This window comes from Microtus oregoni, unplaced genomic scaffold, assembly GCF_018167655.1.
Source record: "Microtus oregoni isolate MIOR12 unplaced genomic scaffold, Mior012 000002F_ref0000024, whole genome shotgun sequence".
Classification (NCBI taxonomy): Eukaryota; Metazoa; Chordata; class Mammalia; order Rodentia; family Cricetidae; genus Microtus; species Microtus oregoni.
In genome coordinates, this window is record NW_024543061.1 from 27,144,747 (window position 1) to 27,169,344 (window position 24,598).

A 24,598-nucleotide genomic window follows, 5' to 3' on the forward strand; every position below is an offset into this window, starting at 1 on the left:
AGAGATTGTTTTATCCAGATTTTAGCGTCAAGAGCTCCTTTCCCTTCCTATATCCATTCCTTTTCCCCAGCCTTTAATCCTGCCTCTATGTGGTGGTTTGGATGAGAAAGGTCCAGTCCCCACCACTACCACCCCTTAGACAAAGTTATCTGAACACTTGATCCCCTGTTGGTGGTGCTGTTTGTGTCTGTTCAGGAGATGTCACCTTTCTAGAGGAAGTACTTCCTTGGGGCTGAGGAGGACTTTGAGAGTCTCATGCTGTTTCCCATTCATTCTCTGCTTCCTGCTTGCATTTGAAGATGCGACTTCTCAGGTTCTTGCTCTAGCCATCACACCTGCCATGCTCCCCTGCCATGACAGACTCTGGAATTGTACGCCCAAGTAAACCTTTCCTTCTTTATTTGGCCTTTGGTCATGGTGTTTATCATTCTAACAGAAAGTTATCAAGACACTCAATGAGATTTGGAAATGGTGCTCACTACTGCCTTCTGGACCTGTGGTCAGCTTGCCTGACTGAGCCATGATGCCTTCTGCCCTCAGTGTATGTGTGTGCTCCTGTGTGCATGCATGTGCGTGTTTGTGTGTGTGTACTTATTCTCATTAGTGGCTGTTTAACTTACATGTATTCTTGTGGTTGTCTTGACTATGGTACCACAGTGGGGGCCTGCCTTGAAGAGCAGCCGTGTCCAAGGACCTGATGTGATGTACTTACATGTCACCCACAACTTCAGGGAGTCACACTTGACTTTGCACATCACTTTGTTCACATAATAGGGAGCACCGAATTATTTCACATTTTCCATCCCAGGGCTACTATTCAGAAAAGAAATAAGATTTTTTTGACACTATCTTCCACTGGTTACAAATGGTAGCAATTGCCTGTGGGGACTCTTGAGAAATTATGAAGTGTTAATTAGCAGAAGCACTGAGTATTTAAAATGCACAGGATTTTTAAATAACTATGGAATCAAACCTACTTTGCAACATTCTAAAACCATCTGGTCTGAAAATCTGAGGACTTAAATTCTGCTGCATATATTAAGAAATATATCTGGGGCCTTCTGGAAATGGTTGTTTTAGGGCATTTTTTTTTTTTTTACTTCTCTGGATGTGGAAACAGGCCTGGCAGTTGGCCATGGACTGGTGATGGTTATGTCCTGGCAAGCTTGGCTTGTTGCTCGTGTCTGGAAGCCTATTTAGAGGACTAAATGACAGGGATCCTGGCTGAAACAGTGCAGGATGGATTGCAAGATGTTGTCATGAGAGGCTCTTTCCCAGGAGGTCACACTGACACCACTGCTGTGGATTTTTAAAGATGGGCATGAGTGACTAGAGAAACTCATGGCAGCGAGTTAAGGTCTTGTCTTTCTTGAATATGAAATGGGAGATGTAGGATTTCTTATACATCTATTTTTTTCTGATTTTCAAAATGCATTACATGGATAAAATGTATCTTGGTCATATTCACCCCTGTTCCCTCCCTCCAACTCCCCTCTGCCTCCCAACACATCTCCCTCACAAATTCGTGTCCTTTTTTTTTTAAAATAACCCACTGAGTCCTATTTGTTGATGCTCATATGCACATAGGTATAGACTCATCCGCTGGGGCGTGGCCGACCTATCAGTGGACACCCCACTATGAAAGAGATTCTCCATCTCCTAGCAACCATCAACTGCCGATAGCTCCTCAGCTAGTGGTGGGGCCTTGGGAGCCCTTCCATGATCAGTGTTGGATTTTTAACTAGGTTGGTCTTGGCCAGGTGGCCACAGCTGCTGTGAACTGATGCATGTAACATCCATGTCATATCTGAAGACATCCCACAGCTCACCTCCTGTGCCCCGGATCTGACATCCTTTCTGTTCCCTCTGCCATAAATGAGCCATGATGTAGGAGTCAATACAGATGTTCCAGCTATGGCTGAACGCTCGTCCTCAGCAAGTCTGAGGTTTGTGAGTCTGCGAGTCTGCATTAACCACTGCATACTGCAGGAAGAAGCTTCTCTGACCCAGGTAGAGAGACACATAAATTATAAATGTTTAGAAGATAGTTTGACAATGTGAGTATTTAGCAAAAGACATCAATACGTTCTGTCCTAGAGCCCATTACTTCCCTAGCCATGATTTTGTGACCGTATTTGCAATATCAGGCATAGATTCCCTCCTTAGGGTGATGGGTGATGTCTCCCAGTGGATGAGAGCTGGCCGCTGATCTATCTGCTTTGTGGTCATCGTGGTTATGGATGGTGAAACTTTCTAGATGACTTTTGTGAAGCGTTTTAGAGATATCACCATGTGTGTGGAATGTCCTGAGAGGATTGGAAGAAACAGTCCAGGGGAAAGTGAGCCATGCAGGTCTGCGCCATCTGCCCATTCCTGTTCCCACTTTCAAAGGGTAAAGCACAAGCTACGACAAGGCTGAGGCCGCTCACTCCACCTCAACCTGCAGCCCATATATCAATGGCTGTCCTCCCCATCCATCGCGCATGCCCAGATGTCTGAGAGGCCAAGGTACAGTTCTAGTCTTCTTAGATCAAGGACTTTGCTTATTTTTTCTCTTTTTAAAAGTTTTATTTATTTATTTATTTATTTGTGTGTGTGTGTGTTCTTGAGGGTGTGTGGGGGCATGTGGGATCAGAGGATAACTTGCTAGAGTCAATTTTCTCCTGCCGCCATATGGGTCGTGGGGATTGAATTCAGGTCATCAGGCTCTAGATGGCAGCTGCCTTGACCTCTGAGACATCTCAGTGGACCAAGTGCTTTCACTTTATAAAACATTATGATAATTGATTTAATAATGGTTTATGGGTCAGAACAAGTTCATCAGAATTAGTAATGTAGGCTCCTAATTGTCCCAGGAATTCCTCAGGCCTCCAAGAACCAGGGATATGAAGTTCTTTTAAATTTTTTCCTATAAAAACCAAAAACAAGGCCGGGCGGTGGTGGCGCACGCCTTTAATCCCAGCACTCGGGAGGCAGAGGCAGGCGGATCTTTGTGAGTTCGAGACCAGCCTGGTCTACAAGAGCTAGTTCCAGGACAGGCTCCAAAACCACAGAGAAACCCTGTCTCGAAAAACCAAAAAAAAAAAAAAAACAAAACCAAAAACAAGCCTAGTGAGACTATAAAATCCTAAACAGAGTGCCACACTTCAGGATGACTGTTCTCACTGTACAGAGTGCCACACTTCAGGATGACTGTTCTCACTGTACAGAGTGACATGCTTCAGGATGACTGTTCTCACTGTACAGAGTGCCACACTTCAGGATGACTGTTCTCACTGTACAGAGTGACACGCTTCAGGATGACTGTTCTCACTGTACAGAGTGCCACACTTCAGGATGACTGTTCTCACTGTACAGAGTGCCACACTTCAGGATGACTGTTCTCACTGTACAGAGTGACATGCTTCAGGATGACTGTTCTCACTGTACAGAGTGCCACACTTCAGGATGACTGTTCTCACTGTACAGAGTGCCACACTTCAGGATGACTGTTCTCACTGTACAGAGTGACACGCTTCAGGATGACTGTTCTCACTGTACAGAGTGCCACACTTCAGGATGACTGTTCTCACTGAACAGAGTGCCACACTTCAGGATGACTGTTCTCACTGTACAGAGTGCCACACTTCAGGATGACTGTTCTCACTGTACAGAGTGCCACACTTCAGGATGACTGTTCTCACTGTACAGAGTGACATGCTTCAGGATGACTGTTCTAACTGTACAGAGTGCCACACTTCGGGATGACTGTTCTCACTGTACAGAGTGCCACACTTCAGGATGACTGTTCTCACTGTACAGAGTGCCACACTTCAGGATGACTGTTCTCACTGTACAGAGTGCCACAGTTAGGATGACTGTTCTCACTGTACAGAGTGACATGCTTCAGGATGACTGTTCTCACTGTACAGAGTGACATGCTTCAGGATGACTGTTCTCACTGTACAGAGTGCCACAGTTAGGATGACTGTTCTCACTGTACAGAGTGCCACAGTTAGGATGACTGTTCTCACTGTACAGAGTGACATGCTTCAGGATGACTGTTCTCACTGTACAGAGTGACATGCTTCAGGATGACTGTTCTCACTGTACAGAGTGACATGCTTCAGGATGACTGTTCTCACTGTACATAGTGCCACACTTCAGGATGACTGTTCTCACTGTACAGAGTGACATGCTTCAGGATGACTGTTCTCACTGTACAGAGTGACATGCTTCAGGATGACTGTTCTCACTGTACAGAGTGACATGCTTCAGGATGACTGTTCTCACTGTACAGAGTGACATGCTTCAGGATGACTGTTCTCACTGTACAGAGTGACATGCTTCAGGATGACTGTTCTCACTGTACAGAGTGCCACACTTCAGGATGACTGTTCTCACTGTACAGAGTGACATGCTTCAGGATGACTGTTCTCACTGTACAGAGTGCCACACTTCAGGATGACTGCTCTAACTTTATAGACATTTGCTGAGATGTATAGAGTTTGGAACGGGCACGTGTTTGAGTGGCTTCCTTCCTCTTCCTGTGTGATGTTTTCATCTGTGAGTTTATTAAGGCCAAGTGATTCTATATAAAAGAAAGGAAAAGAACAAGCTGGCTCTTGATTGACCTGCCCAAGGGTGATGAACTGGAGCTGTCAGAACCCATTAGCACTGCCTGGGTGAGCTGCTATTCAGTTCAGAAACACTGACTGAGCCCAGGGACAAGTGCCACCAAAGGTCAGCAACTTTTATCCACTGCTAAAGCCAGAGCTTCCGTGCGCTGAAACCGTGGCCCAGAATCATGGTTGTTTCGATCTGTAGTGATGCTTAGTCTTGATGTTCTCTGCTGTAGCGGCACTCTGGGTCTTATTCACTGGCACCAGGAAGTACACCAGCTTTGTGAATGTGCATACCACAGCAGCACTCTGCCACGGTGTCTGTTACTTTCCTCTTTGCCATGACAAAAGCCATAAAGGAAAGGTAAGGTTTACTTTGACTCACAGTCTGCCAGGGGCAGGGAAGTCATGTGGCAAGGACCTGAAGCTGCTGGCCATGTTGTGTCACAGTCAGGGAGAAGAAGAGTGCTGGTGCTTACCCCTCTCTCCTTTTTATACAACCTGGGACCCCAGGCCATAGAATGGTGCTGCTCAGTTAGAGTGGGTCTTCCCAGCTCATTAACATAAGCTAAGACCCACACAGAGGTCTTTCTCCTTAGCAATTCTAAATCCAGGCAAGTTAGTAATCAATACTGATGATTACAGCCTCCATGGTCTCATGACCTTTTCCTCTCGGTGTAAAATAGCTCCCCACTAAGGACTCCAGTGATGGTATTTTTAGGGTCCAGCTCAGTAATTAAGGGTAATCTCCTCACAAGACCTTTAACTTAATTGCTAAGACTTTACCGTATGAGGCAATGCTCACAGCACTGGATGAGCCCACAAATGTGTACGAATGGAAGAGTCAGGGAGGCAGCAGACGCAGGTGCCTTGACTGTGCACAGCTTTAATGGAAAGCTGACAGCTAATTCTCTTTTCCTTATGAAGAAGTCATCCAGAAGAACAGGTAAATGTTCCCCCTTCAAGAGCTGCCATGTGGAAATGAGACCCACAGTGACAGAGAGACTTGTCCGAGGTCCACAACTGCTGGGTCCCTCACATCCACAGCTCTGGAGAGCTGGAGCAAGACTGAGCTCTTGGTGGAGAATAAACATGTTTATTCCATTCCGATAACTTCCACTTCTCACCACAACACACGTTCCCATGAATAGCAATTGATGGCATGAAACCATGCAGCTCACACCTGCTATGTGGGCAGTGTCTTACTTTCCTATTGCTGTGAAGAGACACCATGAGCACAGCAGCTCTTATAAAGGAGAATTTATAATTGAAACTGGCTTATAGTTTCAGAGGTTTAGTCCATTGTCATCATGGCAGGAAACATGGCAGCATGCAGGCAGACATGGTGCAGGAGGAGATAGTTGAGAGTTCTACATCTTGATCCATGGGCAGCAGAAGGAGACTGTGTACCACCCTGGGCATAACTTGAACATATGAGGCCTCAAAGCCCACCCCCACAGTGACACACTTTCTCCAGCAAGGCCATGCCTGCTCTAGCAAGGCCACACCTCCTAATACTGCCATTTCCTATGGGCTTATGGAGACCATTTTTTTTTTTAAACCACCACAGACAGCTAATATGTGTCTTTCTCTTGGCTAACCCTTTCCGTCTATGCTGTACTTCATGCTAGCACACTTCATTTGTGTCTACTCCTGTATGTAACCCCTCCCTGAATTTATCTCACAAACTCTGCCCTCCTTTTGTATGGTGAGAGATGGGGTCTACTGCCCTAGTTCTCTCTTTTTTAACCCAACAAAGCCTCAGGTTTGTTTGCCATTTACACCTTTGTTTTTCTCATGCTTAAAAATCTCACCCCTCACTTGTGTATTCCACACTTGACTCCAAAAGGCCAGGAGTCCCAGAGCACAACTGTGTCAGGAGCTGGGTGAACATAGCCTTTTATACCTACGATGTGTCCAGGCCATAGGGACAGGGGTGAGCTAGAAGCCCCATAGCCCATTCTAGAGTTCACCAGCAAACAGCATTGCTGCTGGCCCCATCTTCAGCTGCTCTAACAGAATTTTAGAGACTGGATCATTTATGAAGAATAGAGGTTGTAATACTTGATACTGATTGTCAACTTGACAGGATGTAGACAGGCCATGAGCATGCCTGTGGAGGCTTATCTGACTGGGTTAACTGACGTAGGAAGACTCACCTAAAGCCAGCAGCAAGTATTCCCTGGGCTGGGTTTCCTGTACTGCATAAAAAGGAGATAGCAAGCTGGAGCCCAGCACTCATCTCTCTCTGCTTCCTGAGTTTGGATGCCTTGTGACCAGCTGCCTCAAGCTCCTGCCATCATGCCTTCCCCGCCATTGTGGACTGTTCCCTCACATTGTGAGCCAAAGTAAACCCACCCTTTCTTCAGGAGCTTCGGTCAGGGCATTTATCACGGTGACAGGAAATAGGTACAACAGAGGATTCTACAGCTGATGGTTCTAGAGACAGAGTCTATGGACATCCTACACCAAGGAAGCACACACAGGCAGACAGATGAGCCTCACACACCCTTTGGATCAGAACCAGCTTGGAGACCATGACCTAAACTAAGCCAGTCATGAGCATCTTGCCTTCCTGACCCAATAATCTCCTGGAGGCCAAGCCTCTTAACACTATTGCCATGACAATTAAGTCTTAACACGGAAAAAGGACATTCTGACAATAGCACATCTCAGAAGGGAAGGTGGAAGACCATTAAGATGCACTGCAGCCCCAAATCTGTGTCCTTAGTACAGAAGTTTGGGCGGTGATTTATTTTATATTTTAAATAGTTAAATTGTCAGTAATCTTCACTAGAGATGATTTAACTGTAGCCTCTAGACTTAAGCTTGGTTGAGTCCATAGTTGTCAGGCGCTGTGCAAAGCCAGAGCTTTCTGTATAGTCATATGAGGACTGTCCCTGCCCACAGTGTACAAATGAAGAAACTGAGGTTAGGAAAAGTAAGCTTTTGGACCAGTGAGTTGTCTCAGTGGACAAAAGCATTTGCCACCAATTCTAATGACCTGACTTTGTCCCACAGAATCCATATGGTAGAAGGAGAGAACTGACTCTCCGACTGACCTCCACACATGATGCACGTGTGCGCGCACACTCACACATACACACATGCGCGCACACCTGCACGCACACACACGCACAGGGAAGAGAGGTAGGGAAAGAGAGGGAGAGAAGAACTGAGATTCGATACTGAACTTAGCTATTATTTCCAGGGTTATTAGGGTCAGAGACGAGGCCCCAGGAGCCCTAACAAGTCAGACTCGGCCACTTGGCCTCAGTAAGTCATCAACCTTAGACAAGTTGTAGTCCGTTGCATAAATGACCCATCATAGTCTTTGCCTCAGTTTCTCCTACAAGGGGTTCTGACAAGTTGTAGGCATGGTGCAAACTCCCTTTCCAGAGGATAAACTCCTCTGGCTGACTTCATCCAGACTTTTCCTTCTCACAACATGATATTCTTGGGGAAATGCCAACAGTCTTCTAGCCAAAGAGAAGGTCTGCAGAGTATCCTCAGGATGGTCACACTGTCACACTGATGCCAACAGGCAGACCCAGTGTCAGGTCTTCCTGAAGAAAGACAGCTTGGAATGCTTTAGAATTGTTTACTGCCCTCTAGGGCTCCTCATTTTCTTTGTTCTTTCCCCAAAGTTGGGAATATGAATCCCAGAGAAATTTGGAATATTAACCGCCCCTATTGAACATCTGCTACATGCTGGTCTCCCCTCTACCCATCCCCATTTCTCTGTCTATTTCTCTCTCCTTCCCTCCCCCCTCTCGTGTGTGTGTGTGTGTGTGTGTGTGTATGAGAAAGGAGAGAGAGAGAGAGAGAGAAAGAGAGAGAGAGAGAGAGAGAGAAGAGAACCCAGGGCCCTATGCATTCCAGGGAGCAGTATCTCTACTCCTTTAGTGTTTTCATCAGCTCATCAAATCAGAGATCAGGGTGATGGTGAAGTCTCCTCTTTCATCTCGCACTAGGCTCTCCTCACCTGTGACATTGTGGTGCTGTTTTATAGAAGAGGAAGTAGCTTTCTCATCAGAAAACAGATAAGCAAAACCTGTGTGGGAGCTGGGACATTAAGCCAGCCCATGTCCTTGATTTCAGGATGCAGTATTAGGCAGAAGCAGGCATTGACAGAGAGGCACCCATGCATGCTTATAAGGCTGCTCAGGCCTCGTGGGCTGTTTTCTCTTTGGCATCTCTTAATTTTTTCACCTGGCAAGGGCATGCTCCCTACCATGAGGATATGATGACATTTTCTTTTTAGTGTATGTGTTTGCACATGTGTAGGTATGTGTGGGCATGCTCAAGAGACCCAATATTGATGTTGAAAACTATCCTTAATCGCTCTTCCACCTCATTTATTGAACAGGATCACTTAGTCAAATGTAGAGCTCACTGATACGGCTTCTCACATAGCCAGCTTGCTTTGGGAAATTTGTCTCTGTCTTTCAAGGCTTGAATTACATATGGCTCGCCACCCACAAACACTAACATTTACTGGAATCTGGGAGTCCGATCTTTGGTTTTCATGCTTGGGAGACAAGTGGCTTTTAACTCCCGAGCCATCTCCACAGCTCCAGCAACACTGACTTATAACTTGGGTTCCCAAACTTTATCTATTCTAAGACATGCTTCCCTTCATTTAAATAATCTGAGAACTGGGATGTGTCTTCTAACCAAAGGTAATTTATAACCCAGGGTGCTTCCTCTTTTAGGCTGTGGTTTAGATGAACATGGTGGTGCTGATGGTTATTTTTAGAGCTTATCCTAATACCAGATTTGATACCTCCCCTACATCCCACCCCTACCTCCAACCCCCGCTTTGGAGACTAGCTTCTGTGCCCGCCTGTGTGACTCACTCCTGTGTCATTCTCTCGAACAGGAGGTGTCCTGAGAGCAAGGCTGACTGGATCGCAGCATCTGCCACTTGGTCCTCCTATCATGACCTCTCACTTCTTCCTTTTGTCAGTGGTTTTATGGCCTTTGGGGAAGTTAAGATGGAAGATGAGAGATCATATTTTAAGATTTGTGGCCTCAACTGGTTGTTTATTCCCTTGAATCTGCTGCTAGGAGCTCAATCCCCCCATCACTATAAATGAGCTTAGTTGAATTGAAATTTTTAAGCTAGGAGGGGGTGGGCTATCTCACTCACACTTATGCTTTAAAGTCTCTAACCCAAGGTGGCCTTGTTAGAGTAGAAACTGCCTGGGAGGTAGAAGGTTGAGATAATTGTGAACATCACATTCATTCCCAGAAGGGAAAGGTTGAGATAATTATGTGAACATTACACTCATACCCAGAAGTCATGTGGTTTCCTGATAACATTTTCTAGAAGCTATTTTCCCCCAAGGTTGCCTTAGGGGACTTGATTTTACCTTATCTGAAATTATAGTAAAAGGAAAGCAAAAGTGTCTTGAGGAGCATTGAGATGATTAGGAAAATAGCAGTGCCACAACCAGGAAGAGGACAAACAAGGACAGGAGATCCCACACTTTAGTGTCCTAAAGGGACCCTACAGTCAGACGGTGGTGGCTCATGCCTTTAATCCCAGCACTCGGGAGGCAGAGGCAGATAGATCTTTGAGAGTTTGAGGTCAGCCTGGTCTACAAGAGCTAGTTTCAGGACAGGCACCAAAGCAACACGGAGAAACCCTGTCTCAGACCCCACAGTCAGTGCAGTGGGATGGAAGTAGAAGCCTAGATTTTACAGGCAATAGTCTCAGAGAAATAAAGGGAATTATGTAAGAGAAGGATGCCTACTGAAACAGGCTCAGAAACTCTAATCAGTTGCTCTGAGGTCTGCCTTCCATTTAGTGGGCTACATCCATTGCCCAGACTGTTTCCTCTGGTCCTCTGCATCCTGCAAGGATGACTCCTTTAGAGAAAGGACAAGGATAACACACCTGGATGCTTCGTAAGTGTTAGGCAGGTTGAAAATGAGAACAAATAATTTAGGTCACAGTTGTCAAGGATTTATTCCATGGCTGAATGGTCCCATTACTTTGGGGCTGTGACAGCAGGGTACACCATGGTATGAGCCCATGATGGAGGAGACTACCCACCACATGGCTGGGAGTAAAAAAGAGGAGAATCCTCTTTAAGAGCACACTCCCATGATCTTAAAACCTTTCACCTCGTAAAGGTGTTTATATAATTTTCCCTTGTGTCCAATTGGTGAAAACAAAACACCACCCATTGACACACCCTAATTAAAAAAATAATTTGCCTCATGTATTAAAAGAGTGTTTATTTCTACCTCTAGTGGCCAAGGATTTATTGCTGTGTTCATGGTAGAAGACATCAGGGCAGTTGCTCCTGGGAACTCTTGGCTGGGAGCAGGAGGACAGGAGACAGGACCTCAGGCAGCACGGTCACCTTAGACCAAACATAAGAATGCTGGGATGTTTGCGCTTAGTCGGGTTGAATGTTTTGAAGGCGAACTTCACTGGGCTTTAGCACTCATGCCTGAATGTGAAGGATAGACAGGGTGACTACCTCCTAGGGCCTGGTGGATGGCCAGACAGCAGAGGTGAGAAAAGATGACTCAGAGGACACTCTGCCTCTGTGGCTATCTGCATAGTTCCCAAGGTAGCAGAGCTTTTCCCTGGAGGGATCCTGGGTAGAAAGTCAGACCCAGCCAGTCTGCTCATTCCTTTCAGTCTCTGCAAACCCAGAGCTTTCTACATGTCCCTCTTTCCCCTCATAAACACACGAAAGCCTCTTGGTTTGGGGCTCAGTGGCAGAGCTACCTATCATGTGTGTTAAGGCCCAGTGTTGAAGCCTCAGTGTTGGAAACTGCATAGCTTCCATGCTGAGAACTGTTCTCTTCTACACCACCAAGGATGCAATGGCCCTCACCCTGAGAAGGTCTGAGAGCAGGGACTGGGGATTCTGCCTCTCACATCTCCAGCAGTGGGGCAGGGTCCGGCACATGGTGGGTATTTTGTGAGAGGAACTGCCTTTGAGGACAGGACCAGCAGAGCCCAGAGCTACTTTAGTGACCCAGCAGGCACAATAGTATGTGTGGATGATCTATGGCCACCTGCCACCCTGCAGCCCAGCTTGCCAAAGTGAGTACTAGAGCTGCCTCCCTGACCCCTGCCTCCTAATGGCCACTTCTTCCTAAGCTGGGGCCAGCTCAGTTCTGAGTCTGTTTGCTGGGAGCAGGAATCAGACCCTGCTCCCCCGGCTGGATGCTTCTGTTATGGATACAAGGCCTGGACTCTGGCCATTGGCTGATTTCCATGTTCCTGTCATGCCACCACCACCACCGCCACAGCCACCACCATTCTAGCTGGCCTGTGGCATCTGCTCACCTTCATTTGAGGCGGGGAATGGGGGAGTAAAAAGACAAGTTGTCAATCAGATGTTTGAGAAACCCACGCTCTATTCTTGACCAGCTCAGAGTCCCAAAACTAGTCCCCAAGGCCTCAGTTCCCTGCCTAGAAAACCAAGATGCTGGCTCTTCATTGTAGGGCTGGGGAGAATGCCTGACTCAACCCCAGCAGCTGCTGAATTTCACAGCTCTGTGCACTGAATGATATGTCATTAAAACCTAAGTCAAGACCTCAGCTCTCATAAATGTGAACCCAAAGGTTCCAGCACTCTGTCTCGAGAAGCACTGACCAAGATCTGTTTCAGGTCAGGCCTGGCCTTCATTTCCAGGCCCCGAATCAAGATGGCCAGTTGATTATGTGTCTGCATACACGTCTGCTTTACTGTGTTATATGCCCCCTCATCTTCAATGAACAGAGCCTGACTATGGCTCCCTGGATGGCTGGGAGATATCTTGTTCTGGTATCAGTTCCAGTTCCTGCTCACCCCGGCCCCTGAAGCTCACAAACAGTCCAAACGCAGTGAGAGGACACAAAGTGAGTCTGCCCCGTGGCTGTCATTCACAGCAATGGGTTGATGGGAGCTGTCATGTAGAGCAATGGGTGGATGGGAAACTTACCTATTAGCCTCTTAGTGGGGAGGTCCTTAGCCATAAGCCTTTAACATCTCCTGGGCCTCTCTAGAAAGAGCATGCATCAGGAGTGCCCAGGAATCAGTACTTGGGTACACCCACGGCAGGCAGCAGCGAAGAGCTTCTTCTTCCAGCCAGCAGGGATTCAGGAGACCGACATCATTTTACCACCTTCTCCCTTACTCCTCTTTTTCTTCTTTTAAAAGACCTTTGGTCCTAAGTGACCACAGTGGTTATTATATGAGGCAGAACATGGAAGAATGTGGAATTATGTGGTGTGAGGCATAGTGATAAGTGTCCCCACGATCCTGCCTTTATCTGAACATGGCAGGCAGGGTGTGGCTGAGTCTCTTATTTAACTGCCCACATCTATTCTGTGGCCACAGCCGCTGCCTCTTCTACTTGTGGGAGTCAAGGATGGAGGATAGGTGAGTGTGGGTTCTGATGCCATGTGTGACCTGGAAGGGGGGCAGGGCTGAGCTCTCAGGCATCTGAGCCTGTGGTAGAGGTGACCATCAGGTGAGGGCAGCTCATGGCTGTTTAGGTTCTGTGTGCCAAGCATATGACTAACTGTTCCGACCTGGAGACACCCCACTGAAGTGTCAGGAGACAGTCACCCACCTCTCAAGGCACACAAGGCTTAATCTTTAGATTTTAGTAATATCTTGCTATGTGGGTTCTCCCTGTGTCTGTTTTGTTCTTTCCAGCCACAGAGAGCCAATGCACCCTCCAGGGACCTCTGGGATTTGTTCTTAGTGAGACAGGGAGGAAAATGCCCTTGGCAGTGACTTGCAACACAGTTGTGACTCCAGCCTCCTAGGGCCTGGAGCAGTGGAGGGCAAAGATCTGGCCACAGCGGGAGGAGCATCCAGGGCTCCAGGGCTTCCTGTGCAGACAGCAAGGGTCCTATGGGAGACAAAACTGGGGTAAGGGGCTGTTGGAAAGTGAGAGGACTGTGGGTTGTGACGTAGTGTGGTGTGACATTACCTGCTTCTTGGACCTCTGGGGTCAGTGTTACCTGTGAACTTGGGCTTGTTTGGCAGAATTAAGGATATGCTATTGTTAGTTCTGACGTCACACCTGAGACGTCACACCTGAGATCAAGTGCCTGCGGCTGGCCTTGCTCAGAGCTGACCTGGGATTCCGGGCAACTGGGCCTGTGGCAGGGGTGACCAGCAGGGGAAGGACAGCTCATGACTATTTAGGCCATGTGTACAGAGCCTACGACTGACTGACTGTCCCGGTCCAGAGACACCCACTAAAGTGGCAGGAAATTGCTGAAGTCTGTTTCAGACTGGCCTGAGGGTCAGCCTCTGGGCTGTACTTCAAAAGAGCACAGTGTTTCTAAGGTTGTGACTTAGTTCTCAGGGTACCTGTCACCTTTCTCTGTAAGGACCTGCCTGGCGTCTGTCTTTCCACTGTGTGCTCTGAGCTCCCCTCAGGTCTTCCTTGTCCTTGGGGCCTGGTAATGCTTTGTTGAACTGACCCTGCTTCCCAGTGTGCCATTAGTCAAATGTTTGCTTAGTCACTTAGCATTTATCCAGCACCTACATTACATCAGTCCTGTGCAACACCTAGAACAGAGAAACGTCAAAAACACAACACATTCCCGCGCTAGGAACTCTGGGCAGTGGCTGCCACTGTTGGGTTGTGAGATTAATGAAAGCAGAAAGTGACAGCTGGATTGGACAGATTCCCCAGAAGGAAGACAGAGGAGAAGATGTTCCCAGAAGACCCCACTGTCCCCAAAGATGATGAGCAGCTTCAGAGCACGATGGGAATAGAGGGGTTTTGCAGGCCTGACTTCTCTGTGTCTGCTGGATGCCAGCAGCTTTCCCCTTTAGATGGTCCACCTGCCCAGTCCTGACCGGCTCCATTCCTACTTTGCATTCTATGTGAACTTATTTCCGGTCCTAGGCTCCCCCACTTTCCTGGGGTGTGGTATCCTTCAGACTGTTTCTGTCTTTGGGGAGGGATCCTCAGATTCCTCCCCCTAGCACTTGTAAGTCCAGGGACTGTTAGTGGAGCATTTGAGGAGGTCTTGGGCAGGAGTCCTTTCTCCTGGCACCATACTCTGATTCCCCCATTCCCAGAGCAACTGCAGTTGCTACCTCCTCTTCCTTCTGCCTCTTCTCCCTCTGCCTCTTCTCCCTCTGCCTCTTCCTTCTCCTTTCTAACCTCTCCCCTTCCTTCTCTTCCAGTCTTCCTTGTTCCCTACTCCTTTTCTCCTTTCTCTTTCCACTCTTCCTCCTCTGCTTTCTTCCTCTATTTAGGCCTTCCTTTCTCCCTTCCTTCTTTCCTATGTGCTTTGACTCCTTCCTCTCCTCCCTTCTCCCTCAACCTGCACCCAGAAAATAGGGTCTTAAAGAAAGTTTTATCCAGTTATAAAGGCAACAGGAGCCTTCTGACCTATTGATAGTCATGCCTAGCTTTAAAACAATCAACTCCAGATCATTTTTAAGTGCATCCTAGCATCTGTGGCTAAGTCAGATGAAGAGCCTCAGTGGCGGTAAGTGTGGCATGGTATTGATGTCTGCCCTTTTGTTTGCAGTTCCCACTTGGCTGTGTGACATGTGGCTGTGCCAGCACTCCTAGTTGTGAAGACCCAGTACTGAAGACAGACATTGGACAGGCCTGGTTCAGCCCGCTGGTAAGTGGTCGGTGGCTTTTGGAGGCCATGGTGGAAGTGACTGAGGGCGACACTCTAGACACGCAAGTCTTTCCTCTGAACTCCCGTATCTGACTAGGAACTACATAGAATATTGTCAGCTCCACACCAGGTCCCATCCCTAGGAGTGCAGAAGCCCTCTGCAGTATCCAGAGACACTAGCTCTGAGGAAACAATGTCAGTCAGTGCCCCCTCCTCCCTTATCAGCTGCTCCTGATGGTGGGACATCCTTTCTCGTGCTCCCATGAAAATCTGACGTCTGCAGTCTCCCACTGCCCACAGGGGCTTAAGCCCCAGCATACAGAGGGAGCTTAGTGCAAAGGCGTGGATCATTTGTCTTTTAATGGGACCCAACCTGTAGGAGGAAAGGAGAACCAGGGGGAGAGAGAATGAGAACATGAATATGAGAATGTGTATGCGTGTTTATGGTGTGAAGCAGAAGCTCTTAACTTACAATTGTGCTCCATGTCTGTTCTTTCGGGGTAACCAGACTCTCCTGGAGCTCGCTGAGGGCTCAGAGCACTCGCCTTTTTTAAAGCACAAACTCTGGTTTCCTTGAAAGGAGCACATGATGAGTAACAAAAAAATCTTTGGGACATTTAACAAATTCCAGAGGAGTTTTGAATCTTGGGGCAGGAACTGGAGCAGCATCCCAGAATCTCGCCTCCATCACGGCTAGCCCAGTGATCTCTGGGCTGATGCATCGTTTTCCTTTCTATGTCCCTTGTGTTAATAGAGTTCAAGACTGAATTGGCTTCTTGGGATGAAACACATCATTATGGTTACTTAGTGTGCACCTGCTTACAAATTAATCCCTGCCTTTCCTCAGGAAGTTCCTAATGAGAGATTACACCCCCTCAGAGACACCCAGAGCGACAAAGACTTGATCACAATGGCTAGGTACCATGTCTTAAGTGTTCACATAACAAACTTTACTATCCCTTAACTGATGCTCAGTGGTTAGGTGAACTGGCCAAAGACCACACAGCTTCTAAATGACATTGCTGAGATTTGAACCCAGGTGGTTTTATTTCAGCATTGCTACCTTTACCCACTGAGCCATCTTCAGGTACCTGCTCACCACCAGCACTGTGGAAGGGGATTACAAAAAAGGTGCCCCACTTTCACAGAATCCCAGTTCCCTGGGGACAGAGTTAGAGCCATGCTCATGGGAGCACATCTGGAACCATGGACTGAGCCCTGAGCAGGGAAGATAGCCAGCGAGCCACCAGACGTGGCAGGGCAGCTGCTCTGCAGTGGAGATGAGAGGACCAGTATCTTTCTGCTAGACAGAATGGACCAAAGTCAGGAGAGCTCAGGACCAGCTGTGCTGGGCCACAGCACCCCCAAGCCCAGGGAAGCAGGAAGCTTGGTGCTTCTGGAACTGGTGGCCTAGAGTCCTAGGAGGGTGTGTGTTGGGTGTATATAGTTCACATGTCCATGATCATACCAGAGGTGCTTGCTTCCACTTTGGAAGCGCCCAAGGCTCAGGGCTTTGAAAGTGCTATGGAGATTGGTTTGCTACCGTGGTACCAGGTAGAGCAGTGGCAGCCGAGTAGGCAGAACTCATGGGAGAACTTCTGGACACAACCCAGAAAATCTGCTGCCCTATGCAAGCCTTCACAACTCGGATGGGATGTGTCCTCTGCACCTGTTTTCCAGTTCTTTCTTACTTGCAAGGCCCAGGGGTGAGCTGGGTGGGAGCAGAATGGAAGCACAGTGACCTCCAGGGCTGGGTAGGCAGGAAATTCCCTTGTCCCAGGACATCCAGATCCTCCTTCCGTCTCTTCCACGTGGTTCTGGCTCCACCTTCCACAACCATGTATGGTCTGCGCTGGAAGGGAGCCCAATGGCCATTCTGTTCTCCCCGCAATGAGAGACAGGTAAAGTGAGGCAAAGAGGAAAAGGGACCCCTGTGTCCACGCAGGTGTCAAGGGTCAGAGCTGTTCAAAGTACAGGTGTTTGGCTTTAGTCCAGACCTACTCACCAGAAATGGCCCAGCCTTAGGACCCTGTAGCGGCGTAAATGAATGCAGACAGAGTGTAAAAATATATAGAGAGCTTTAATGTAGAAATAGACTTACAGAACCACCGTTCCCGCGGAGACCAGGAAAGCAGAAGCGAGAAGCTCGGAGCTTGCTCGCCAAATTTATAGGCAGACATTAGCCCGAGGCGAACACGCCCCTTAAGGGGCGGGACTTATCCCTACATCTCCCCTTTTTGTCTAAATAAGACAGAACTAAACCAAATACAACTACATACAATAACAACAAATAATAAATACAACAAACAATATTGAGAACAAAAGCTTTGCTAAACATTCTATCTCAAGAAGTCCAAATAATGTAAAGAGTAACTACAATTATATAATCTTCAACTCAGTCAAAGATCTGAGAAGGGAATAAACACTACTCAACAAACGAGATATATCCAAAATGTGCAACAATTGACAGAGACAACTGACTACCTGGGCAATCACCCAAAGTCTCGTTTGCAACGTTGAGTCAACCAATTTTGGCTAAGGCCTAACATAACTGACATACCATTATTAAAGGCAAGGAACTTTTCAAAACTATCTTACCCTGTCTTGGCAAGATATGACAGTCCTGTTTTATCCATTGATGCACGCTCTGTATCTGTGTCAGTGGTTGAGGTATGGGCATTTCTTTGCCCAAAGGCCAGTTCTGCCAAATAGAAAGGCTCCAGGTGTAGTGTTTTTGGTGCTCAACATTCTCTCGGGAATAGAGCGGTGTTGCCAGGAGCAATTGTGTCTCACTATCACGAAACTCTGAGTTAGATTAAAGGCCATTTTCTACAGCTCTTTGAAGAGGTTGAAGATTATCTATCTATACTGAGTATAATCTCTATATATCTAAAGAACCTGATTAGTCTAATTATAAATGACAAACTTAGATGACAATTAGTCTATATAATTCTCAATATCTATCTAACTTAAAGAATAAGACAATAAACGACTGTGAAAGAAATGAGGACAATGACCTCCAAATATAAACAATGTACAAATATACATTGCAGTAGGTAAATATATATCAATACACAAATATTATATAAGTATCTTAATCAGAGGTAGAAATGTACACTGCAATATGGTAAATATATACAATATATATATCAATACAATATATGTCAATACATAAAAATGTTTTAAACAGAGGTAGAAACATGCATGCGTACAATAGTCAATATAATTTAACTTTGTATCAATATACAAGAATCTATACCAATATATTTGTCTATTATCCCATCATCCCTCTTTTTTTTTTCAAAATGATCCCTGAGCTTATAAAATTCCTCCCCCAACCCTCAATCATATACTAATTATAATCAACCCCTAAATGATGTCCCTAAACCCAAGGACAAACTTTACTGGGAGAGGGGACGTCGTTCTCTAGAATTACTTCCAGCTGTCATAGGGGCGACGTTCTTTCTGGGGGATCCTGTGAAAGTAAAATGATGGTTGAATTTCAAGATAATGTCTTTTAAAATTGCAAATAGTCTCTGAGTATTTTCGTGCAGGTCTGGCCAAAATGTTGTATAAGATGTGCACCATTTCAGCTAACCAAGTTGGAACTGTCTTGTGCAGCTGGTACCCAAAGCAGGTCTTGTAGTAGCGCTATCAGTATCATGACGTCATATCAACCAGGTGGAGTTGTTGTTATGGGGCCCCATCTTCTTCCTGGAAACTTCAAATGTCACTTCAGGAAAAACTCATTGTTCATTATGAAAAACTTAAACATTAATCATATAGACATATATATATATATATATATATTCAATGAAAGACATGATAGATATATTCAATGAAAAGTATGATAGATATGAAGAAAAGCAAAGATGTTTTCTAAACTCATATTTCTTTCTGTCCCATATCATGGCTCTTGACATGAGACAGAAACTCCAGAAATTCTGGGTTTTTCTCTTACTAACAGGCTTGGAATTGGAGAGGGACTGAGCCAGAGTCCAACTTCAAAACCAGCTTTATAAATTTAGAAATATGGTTTAATATTACTTACACAACCCATTCAGTTGTCTTGATATTTCCTATTGGGCAGGTATTTTTCCATCTGTCAGTATCCAAACATCCAGGGTCCCTTGAATTTCTCAAAGATGAGTGTTTTCCTGTGGAGATAAGAACAGAACCCTGCCCCCATTCTATATGTTTTTCTTACCACCTGTATGAATATCATCGTTGTGGATGAGTTGTCATTTCTCCTTTCCAAGAGGTTTCTCCTCTTCAAATCGAAACTTTATTAATTTTGATGGTATCCACAATTTTTCTTCTCCTGTGGAAACAAGAGCAAAACCCCTTCCCCAACGTAGCACATCTCCTGGCTTCCACTGAGAGGTCAGCACATCTTTGAAATAAATCGGTTGATTTAGTTCAGCAGACTTTTCCATTATCCAATGTCTTTCTGCTGCTGTCGTTCCTTTCTCATTAGCGTTAAGAAAATTCAAGGTTAATAAAGCATTATGTTCCCATGAATAGCAATTGATGGCATGAAACCATGCAGCTCACACCTGCTATGTGGGCAGTGTCTTACTTTCCTATTGCTGTGAAGAGACACCATGAGCACAGCAGCTCTTATAAAGGAGAATTTATAATTGAAACTGGCTTATAGTTTCAGAGGTTTAGTCCATTGTCATCATGGCAGGAAACATGGCAGCATGCAGGCAGACATGGTGCAGGAGGAGATAGTTGAGAGTTCTACATCTTGATCCATGGGCAGCAGAAGGAGACTGTGTACCACCCTGGGCATAACTTGAACATATGAGGCCTCAAAGCCCACCCCCACAGTGACACACTTTCTCCAGCAAGGCCATGCCTGCTCTAGCAAGGCCACACCTCCTAATACTGCCATTTCCTATGGGCTTATGGAGACCATTTTTTTTTTAAACCACCACAGACAGCTAATATGTGTCTTTCTCTTGGCTAACCCTTTCCGTCTATGCTGTACTTCATGCTAGCACACTTCATTTGTGTCTACTCCTGTATGTAACCCCTCCCTGAATTTATCTCACAAACTCTGCCCTCCTTTTGTATGGTGAGAGATGGGGTCTACTGCCCTAGTTCTCTCTTTTTTAACCCAACAAAGCCTCAGGTTTGTTTGCCATTTACACCTTTGTTTTTCTCATGCTTAAAAATCTCACCCCTCACTTGTGTATTCCACACTTGACTCCAAAAGGCCAGGAGTCCCAGAGCACAACTGTGTCAGGAGCTGGGTGAACATAGCCTTTTATACCTACGATGTGTCCAGGCCATAGGGACAGGGGTGAGCTAGAAGCCCCATAGCCCATTCTAGAGTTCACCAGCAAACAGCATTGCTGCTGGCCCCATCTTCAGCTGCTCTAACAGAATTTTAGAGACTGGATCATTTATGAAGAATAGAGGTTGTAATACTTGATACTGATTGTCAACTTGACAGGATGTAGACAGGCCATGAGCATGCCTGTGGAGGCTTATCTGACTGGGTTAACTGACGTAGGAAGACTCACCTAAAGCCAGCAGCAAGTATTCCCTGGGCTGGGTTTCCTGTACTGCATAAAAAGGAGATAGCAAGCTGGAGCCCAGCACTCATCTCTCTCTGCTTCCTGAGTTTGGATGCCTTGTGACCAGCTGCCTCAAGCTCCTGCCATCATGCCTTCCCCGCCATTGTGGACTGTTCCCTCACATTGTGAGCCAAAGTAAACCCACCCTTTCTTCAGGAGCTTCGGTCAGGGCATTTATCACGGTGACAGGAAATAGGTACAACAGAGGATTCTACAGCTGATGGTTCTAGAGACAGAGTCTATGGACATCCTACACCAAGGAAGCACACACAGGCAGACAGATGAGCCTCACACACCCTTTGGATCAGAACCAGCTTGGAGACCATGACCTAAACTAAGCCAGTCATGAGCATCTTGCCTTCCTGACCCAATAATCTCCTGGAGGCCAAGCCTCTTAACACTATTGCCATGACAATTAAGTCTTAACACGGAAAAAGGACATTCTGACAATAGCACATCTCAGAAGGGAAGGTGGAAGACCATTAAGATGCACTGCAGCCCCAAATCTGTGTCCTTAGTACAGAAGTTTGGGCGGTGATTTATTTTATATTTTAAATAGTTAAATTGTCAGTAATCTTCACTAGAGATGATTTAACTGTAGCCTCTAGACTTAAGCTTGGTTGAGTCCATAGTTGTCAGGCGCTGTGCAAAGCCAGAGCTTTCTGTATAGTCATATGAGGACTGTCCCTGCCCACAGTGTACAAATGAAGAAACTGAGGTTAGGAAAAGTAAGCTTTTGGACCAGTGAGTTGTCTCAGTGGACAAAAGCATTTGCCACCAATTCTAATGACCTGACTTTGTCCCACAGAATCCATATGGTAGAAGGAGAGAACTGACTCTCCGACTGACCTCCACACATGATGCACGTGTGCGCGCACACTCACACATACACACATGCGCGCACACCTGCACGCACACACACGCACAGGGAAGAGAGGTAGGGAAAGAGAGGGAGAGAAGAACTGAGATTCGATACTGAACTTAGCTATTATTTCCAGGGTTATTAGGGTCAGAGACGAGGCCCCAGGAGCCCTAACAAGTCAGACTCGGCCACTTGGCCTCAGTAAGTCATCAACCTTAGACAAGTTGTAGTCCGTTGCATAAATGACCCATCATAGTCTTTGCCTCAGTTTCTCCTACAAGGGGTTCTGACAAGTTGTAGGCATGGTGCAAACTCCCTTTCCAGAGGATAAACTCCTCTGGCTGACTTCATCCAGACTTTTCCTTCTCACAACATGATATTCTTGGGGAAATGCCAACAGTCTTCTAGCCAAAGAGAAGGTCTGCAGAGTATCCTCAGGATGGTCACACTGTCACACTGATGCCAACAGGCAGACCCAGTGTCAGGTCTTCCTGAAGAAAGACAGCTTGGAATGCTTTAGAATTGTTTACTGCCCTCTAGGGCTCCTCATTTTCTTTGTTCTTTCCCCAAAGTTGGGAATATGAATCCCAGAGAAATTTGGAATATTAACCGCCCCTATTGAACATCTGCTACATGCTGGTCTCCCCTCTACCCATCCCCATTTCTCTGTCTATTTCTCTCTCCTTCCCTCCCCCCTCTCGTGTGTGTGTGTGTGTGTGTGTGTGTATGAGAAAGGAGAGAGAGAGAGAGAGAGAAAGAGAGAGAGAGAGAGAGAGAGAGAGAGAGAAGAGAACCCAGGGCCCTATGCATTCCAGGGAGCAGTATCTCTACTCCTTTAGTGTTTTCATCAGCTCATCAAATCAGAGATCAGGGTGATGGTGAAGTCTCCTCTTTCATCTCGCACTAGGCTCTCCTCACCTGTGACATTGTGGTGCTGTTTTATAGAAGAGGAAGTAGCTTTCTCATCAGAAAACAGATAAGCAAAACCTGTGTGGGAGCTGGGACATTAAGCCAGCCCATGTCCTTGATTTCAGGATGCAGTATTAGGCAGAAGCAGGCATTGACAGAGAGGCACCCATGCATGCTTATAAGGCTGCTCAGGCCTCGTGGGCTGTTTTCTCTTTGGCATCTCTTAATTTTTTCACCTGGCAAGGGCATGCTCCCTACCATGAGGATATGATGACATTTTCTTTTTAGTGTATGTGTTTGCACATGTGTAGGTATGTGTGGGCATGCTCAAGAGACCCAATATTGATGTTGAAAACTATCCTTAATCGCTCTTCCACCTCATTTATTGAACAGGATCACTTAGTCAAATGTAGAGCTCACTGATACGGCTTCTCACATAGCCAGCTTGCTTTGGGAAATTTGTCTCTGTCTTTCAAGGCTTGAATTACATATGGCTCGCCACCCACAAACACTAACATTTACTGGAATCTGGGAGTCCGATCTTTGGTTTTCATGCTTGGGAGACAAGTGGCTTTTAACTCCCGAGCCATCTCCACAGCTCCAGCAACACTGACTTATAACTTGGGTTCCCAAACTTTATCTATTCTAAGACATGCTTCCCTTCATTTAAATAATCTGAGAACTGGGATGTGTCTTCTAACCAAAGGTAATTTATAACCCAGGGTGCTTCCTCTTTTAGGCTGTGGTTTAGATGAACATGGTGGTGCTGATGGTTATTTTTAGAGCTTATCCTAATACCAGATTTGATACCTCCCCTACATCCCACCCCTACCTCCAACCCCCGCTTTGGAGACTAGCTTCTGTGCCCGCCTGTGTGACTCACTCCTGTGTCATTCTCTCGAACAGGAGGTGTCCTGAGAGCAAGGCTGACTGGATCGCAGCATCTGCCACTTGGTCCTCCTATCATGACCTCTCACTTCTTCCTTTTGTCAGTGGTTTTATGGCCTTTGGGGAAGTTAAGATGGAAGATGAGAGATCATATTTTAAGATTTGTGGCCTCAACTGGTTGTTTATTCCCTTGAATCTGCTGCTAGGAGCTCAATCCCCCCATCACTATAAATGAGCTTAGTTGAATTGAAATTTTTAAGCTAGGAGGGGGTGGGCTATCTCACTCACACTTATGCTTTAAAGTCTCTAACCCAAGGTGGCCTTGTTAGAGTAGAAACTGCCTGGGAGGTAGAAGGTTGAGATAATTGTGAACATCACATTCATTCCCAGAAGGGAAAGGTTGAGATAATTATGTGAACATTACACTCATACCCAGAAGTCATGTGGTTTCCTGATAACATTTTCTAGAAGCTATTTTCCCCCAAGGTTGCCTTAGGGGACTTGATTTTACCTTATCTGAAATTATAGTAAAAGGAAAGCAAAAGTGTCTTGAGGAGCATTGAGATGATTAGGAAAATAGCAGTGCCACAACCAGGAAGAGGACAAACAAGGACAGGAGATCCCACACTTTAGTGTCCTAAAGGGACCCTACAGTCAGACGGTGGTGGCTCATGCCTTTAATCCCAGCACTCGGGAGGCAGAGGCAGATAGATCTTTGAGAGTTTGAGGTCAGCCTGGTCTACAAGAGCTAGTTTCAGGACAGGCACCAAAGCAACACGGAGAAACCCTGTCTCAGACCCCACAGTCAGTGCAGTGGGATGGAAGTAGAAGCCTAGATTTTACAGGCAATAGTCTCAGAGAAATAAAGGGAATTATGTAAGAGAAGGATGCCTACTGAAACAGGCTCAGAAACTCTAATCAGTTGCTCTGAGGTCTGCCTTCCATTTAGTGGGCTACATCCATTGCCCAGACTGTTTCCTCTGGTCCTCTGCATCCTGCAAGGATGACTCCTTTAGAGAAAGGACAAGGATAACACACCTGGATGCTTCGTAAGTGTTAGGCAGGTTGAAAATGAGAACAAATAATTTAGGTCACAGTTGTCAAGGATTTATTCCATGGCTGAATGGTCCCATTACTT

At 46.2% G+C, this 24,598-nt stretch overlaps 1 protein-coding gene across 1 annotated transcript in view; it reads left to right on the plus strand.

The window, feature by feature from the left end:
- The window catches only part of Add2 (adducin 2), a 121,195-nt gene that overhangs the window by 40,259 nt on the left and 56,338 nt on the right, over window positions 1–24,598 (plus strand). Inside the window, exon 2 of the mRNA XM_041630655.1 lies at window positions 15,118–15,216. The gene's annotated coding sequence lies outside the window, so the exon portion shown is untranslated. The remainder of the gene's footprint in view (window positions 1–15,117; window positions 15,217–24,598) is intronic.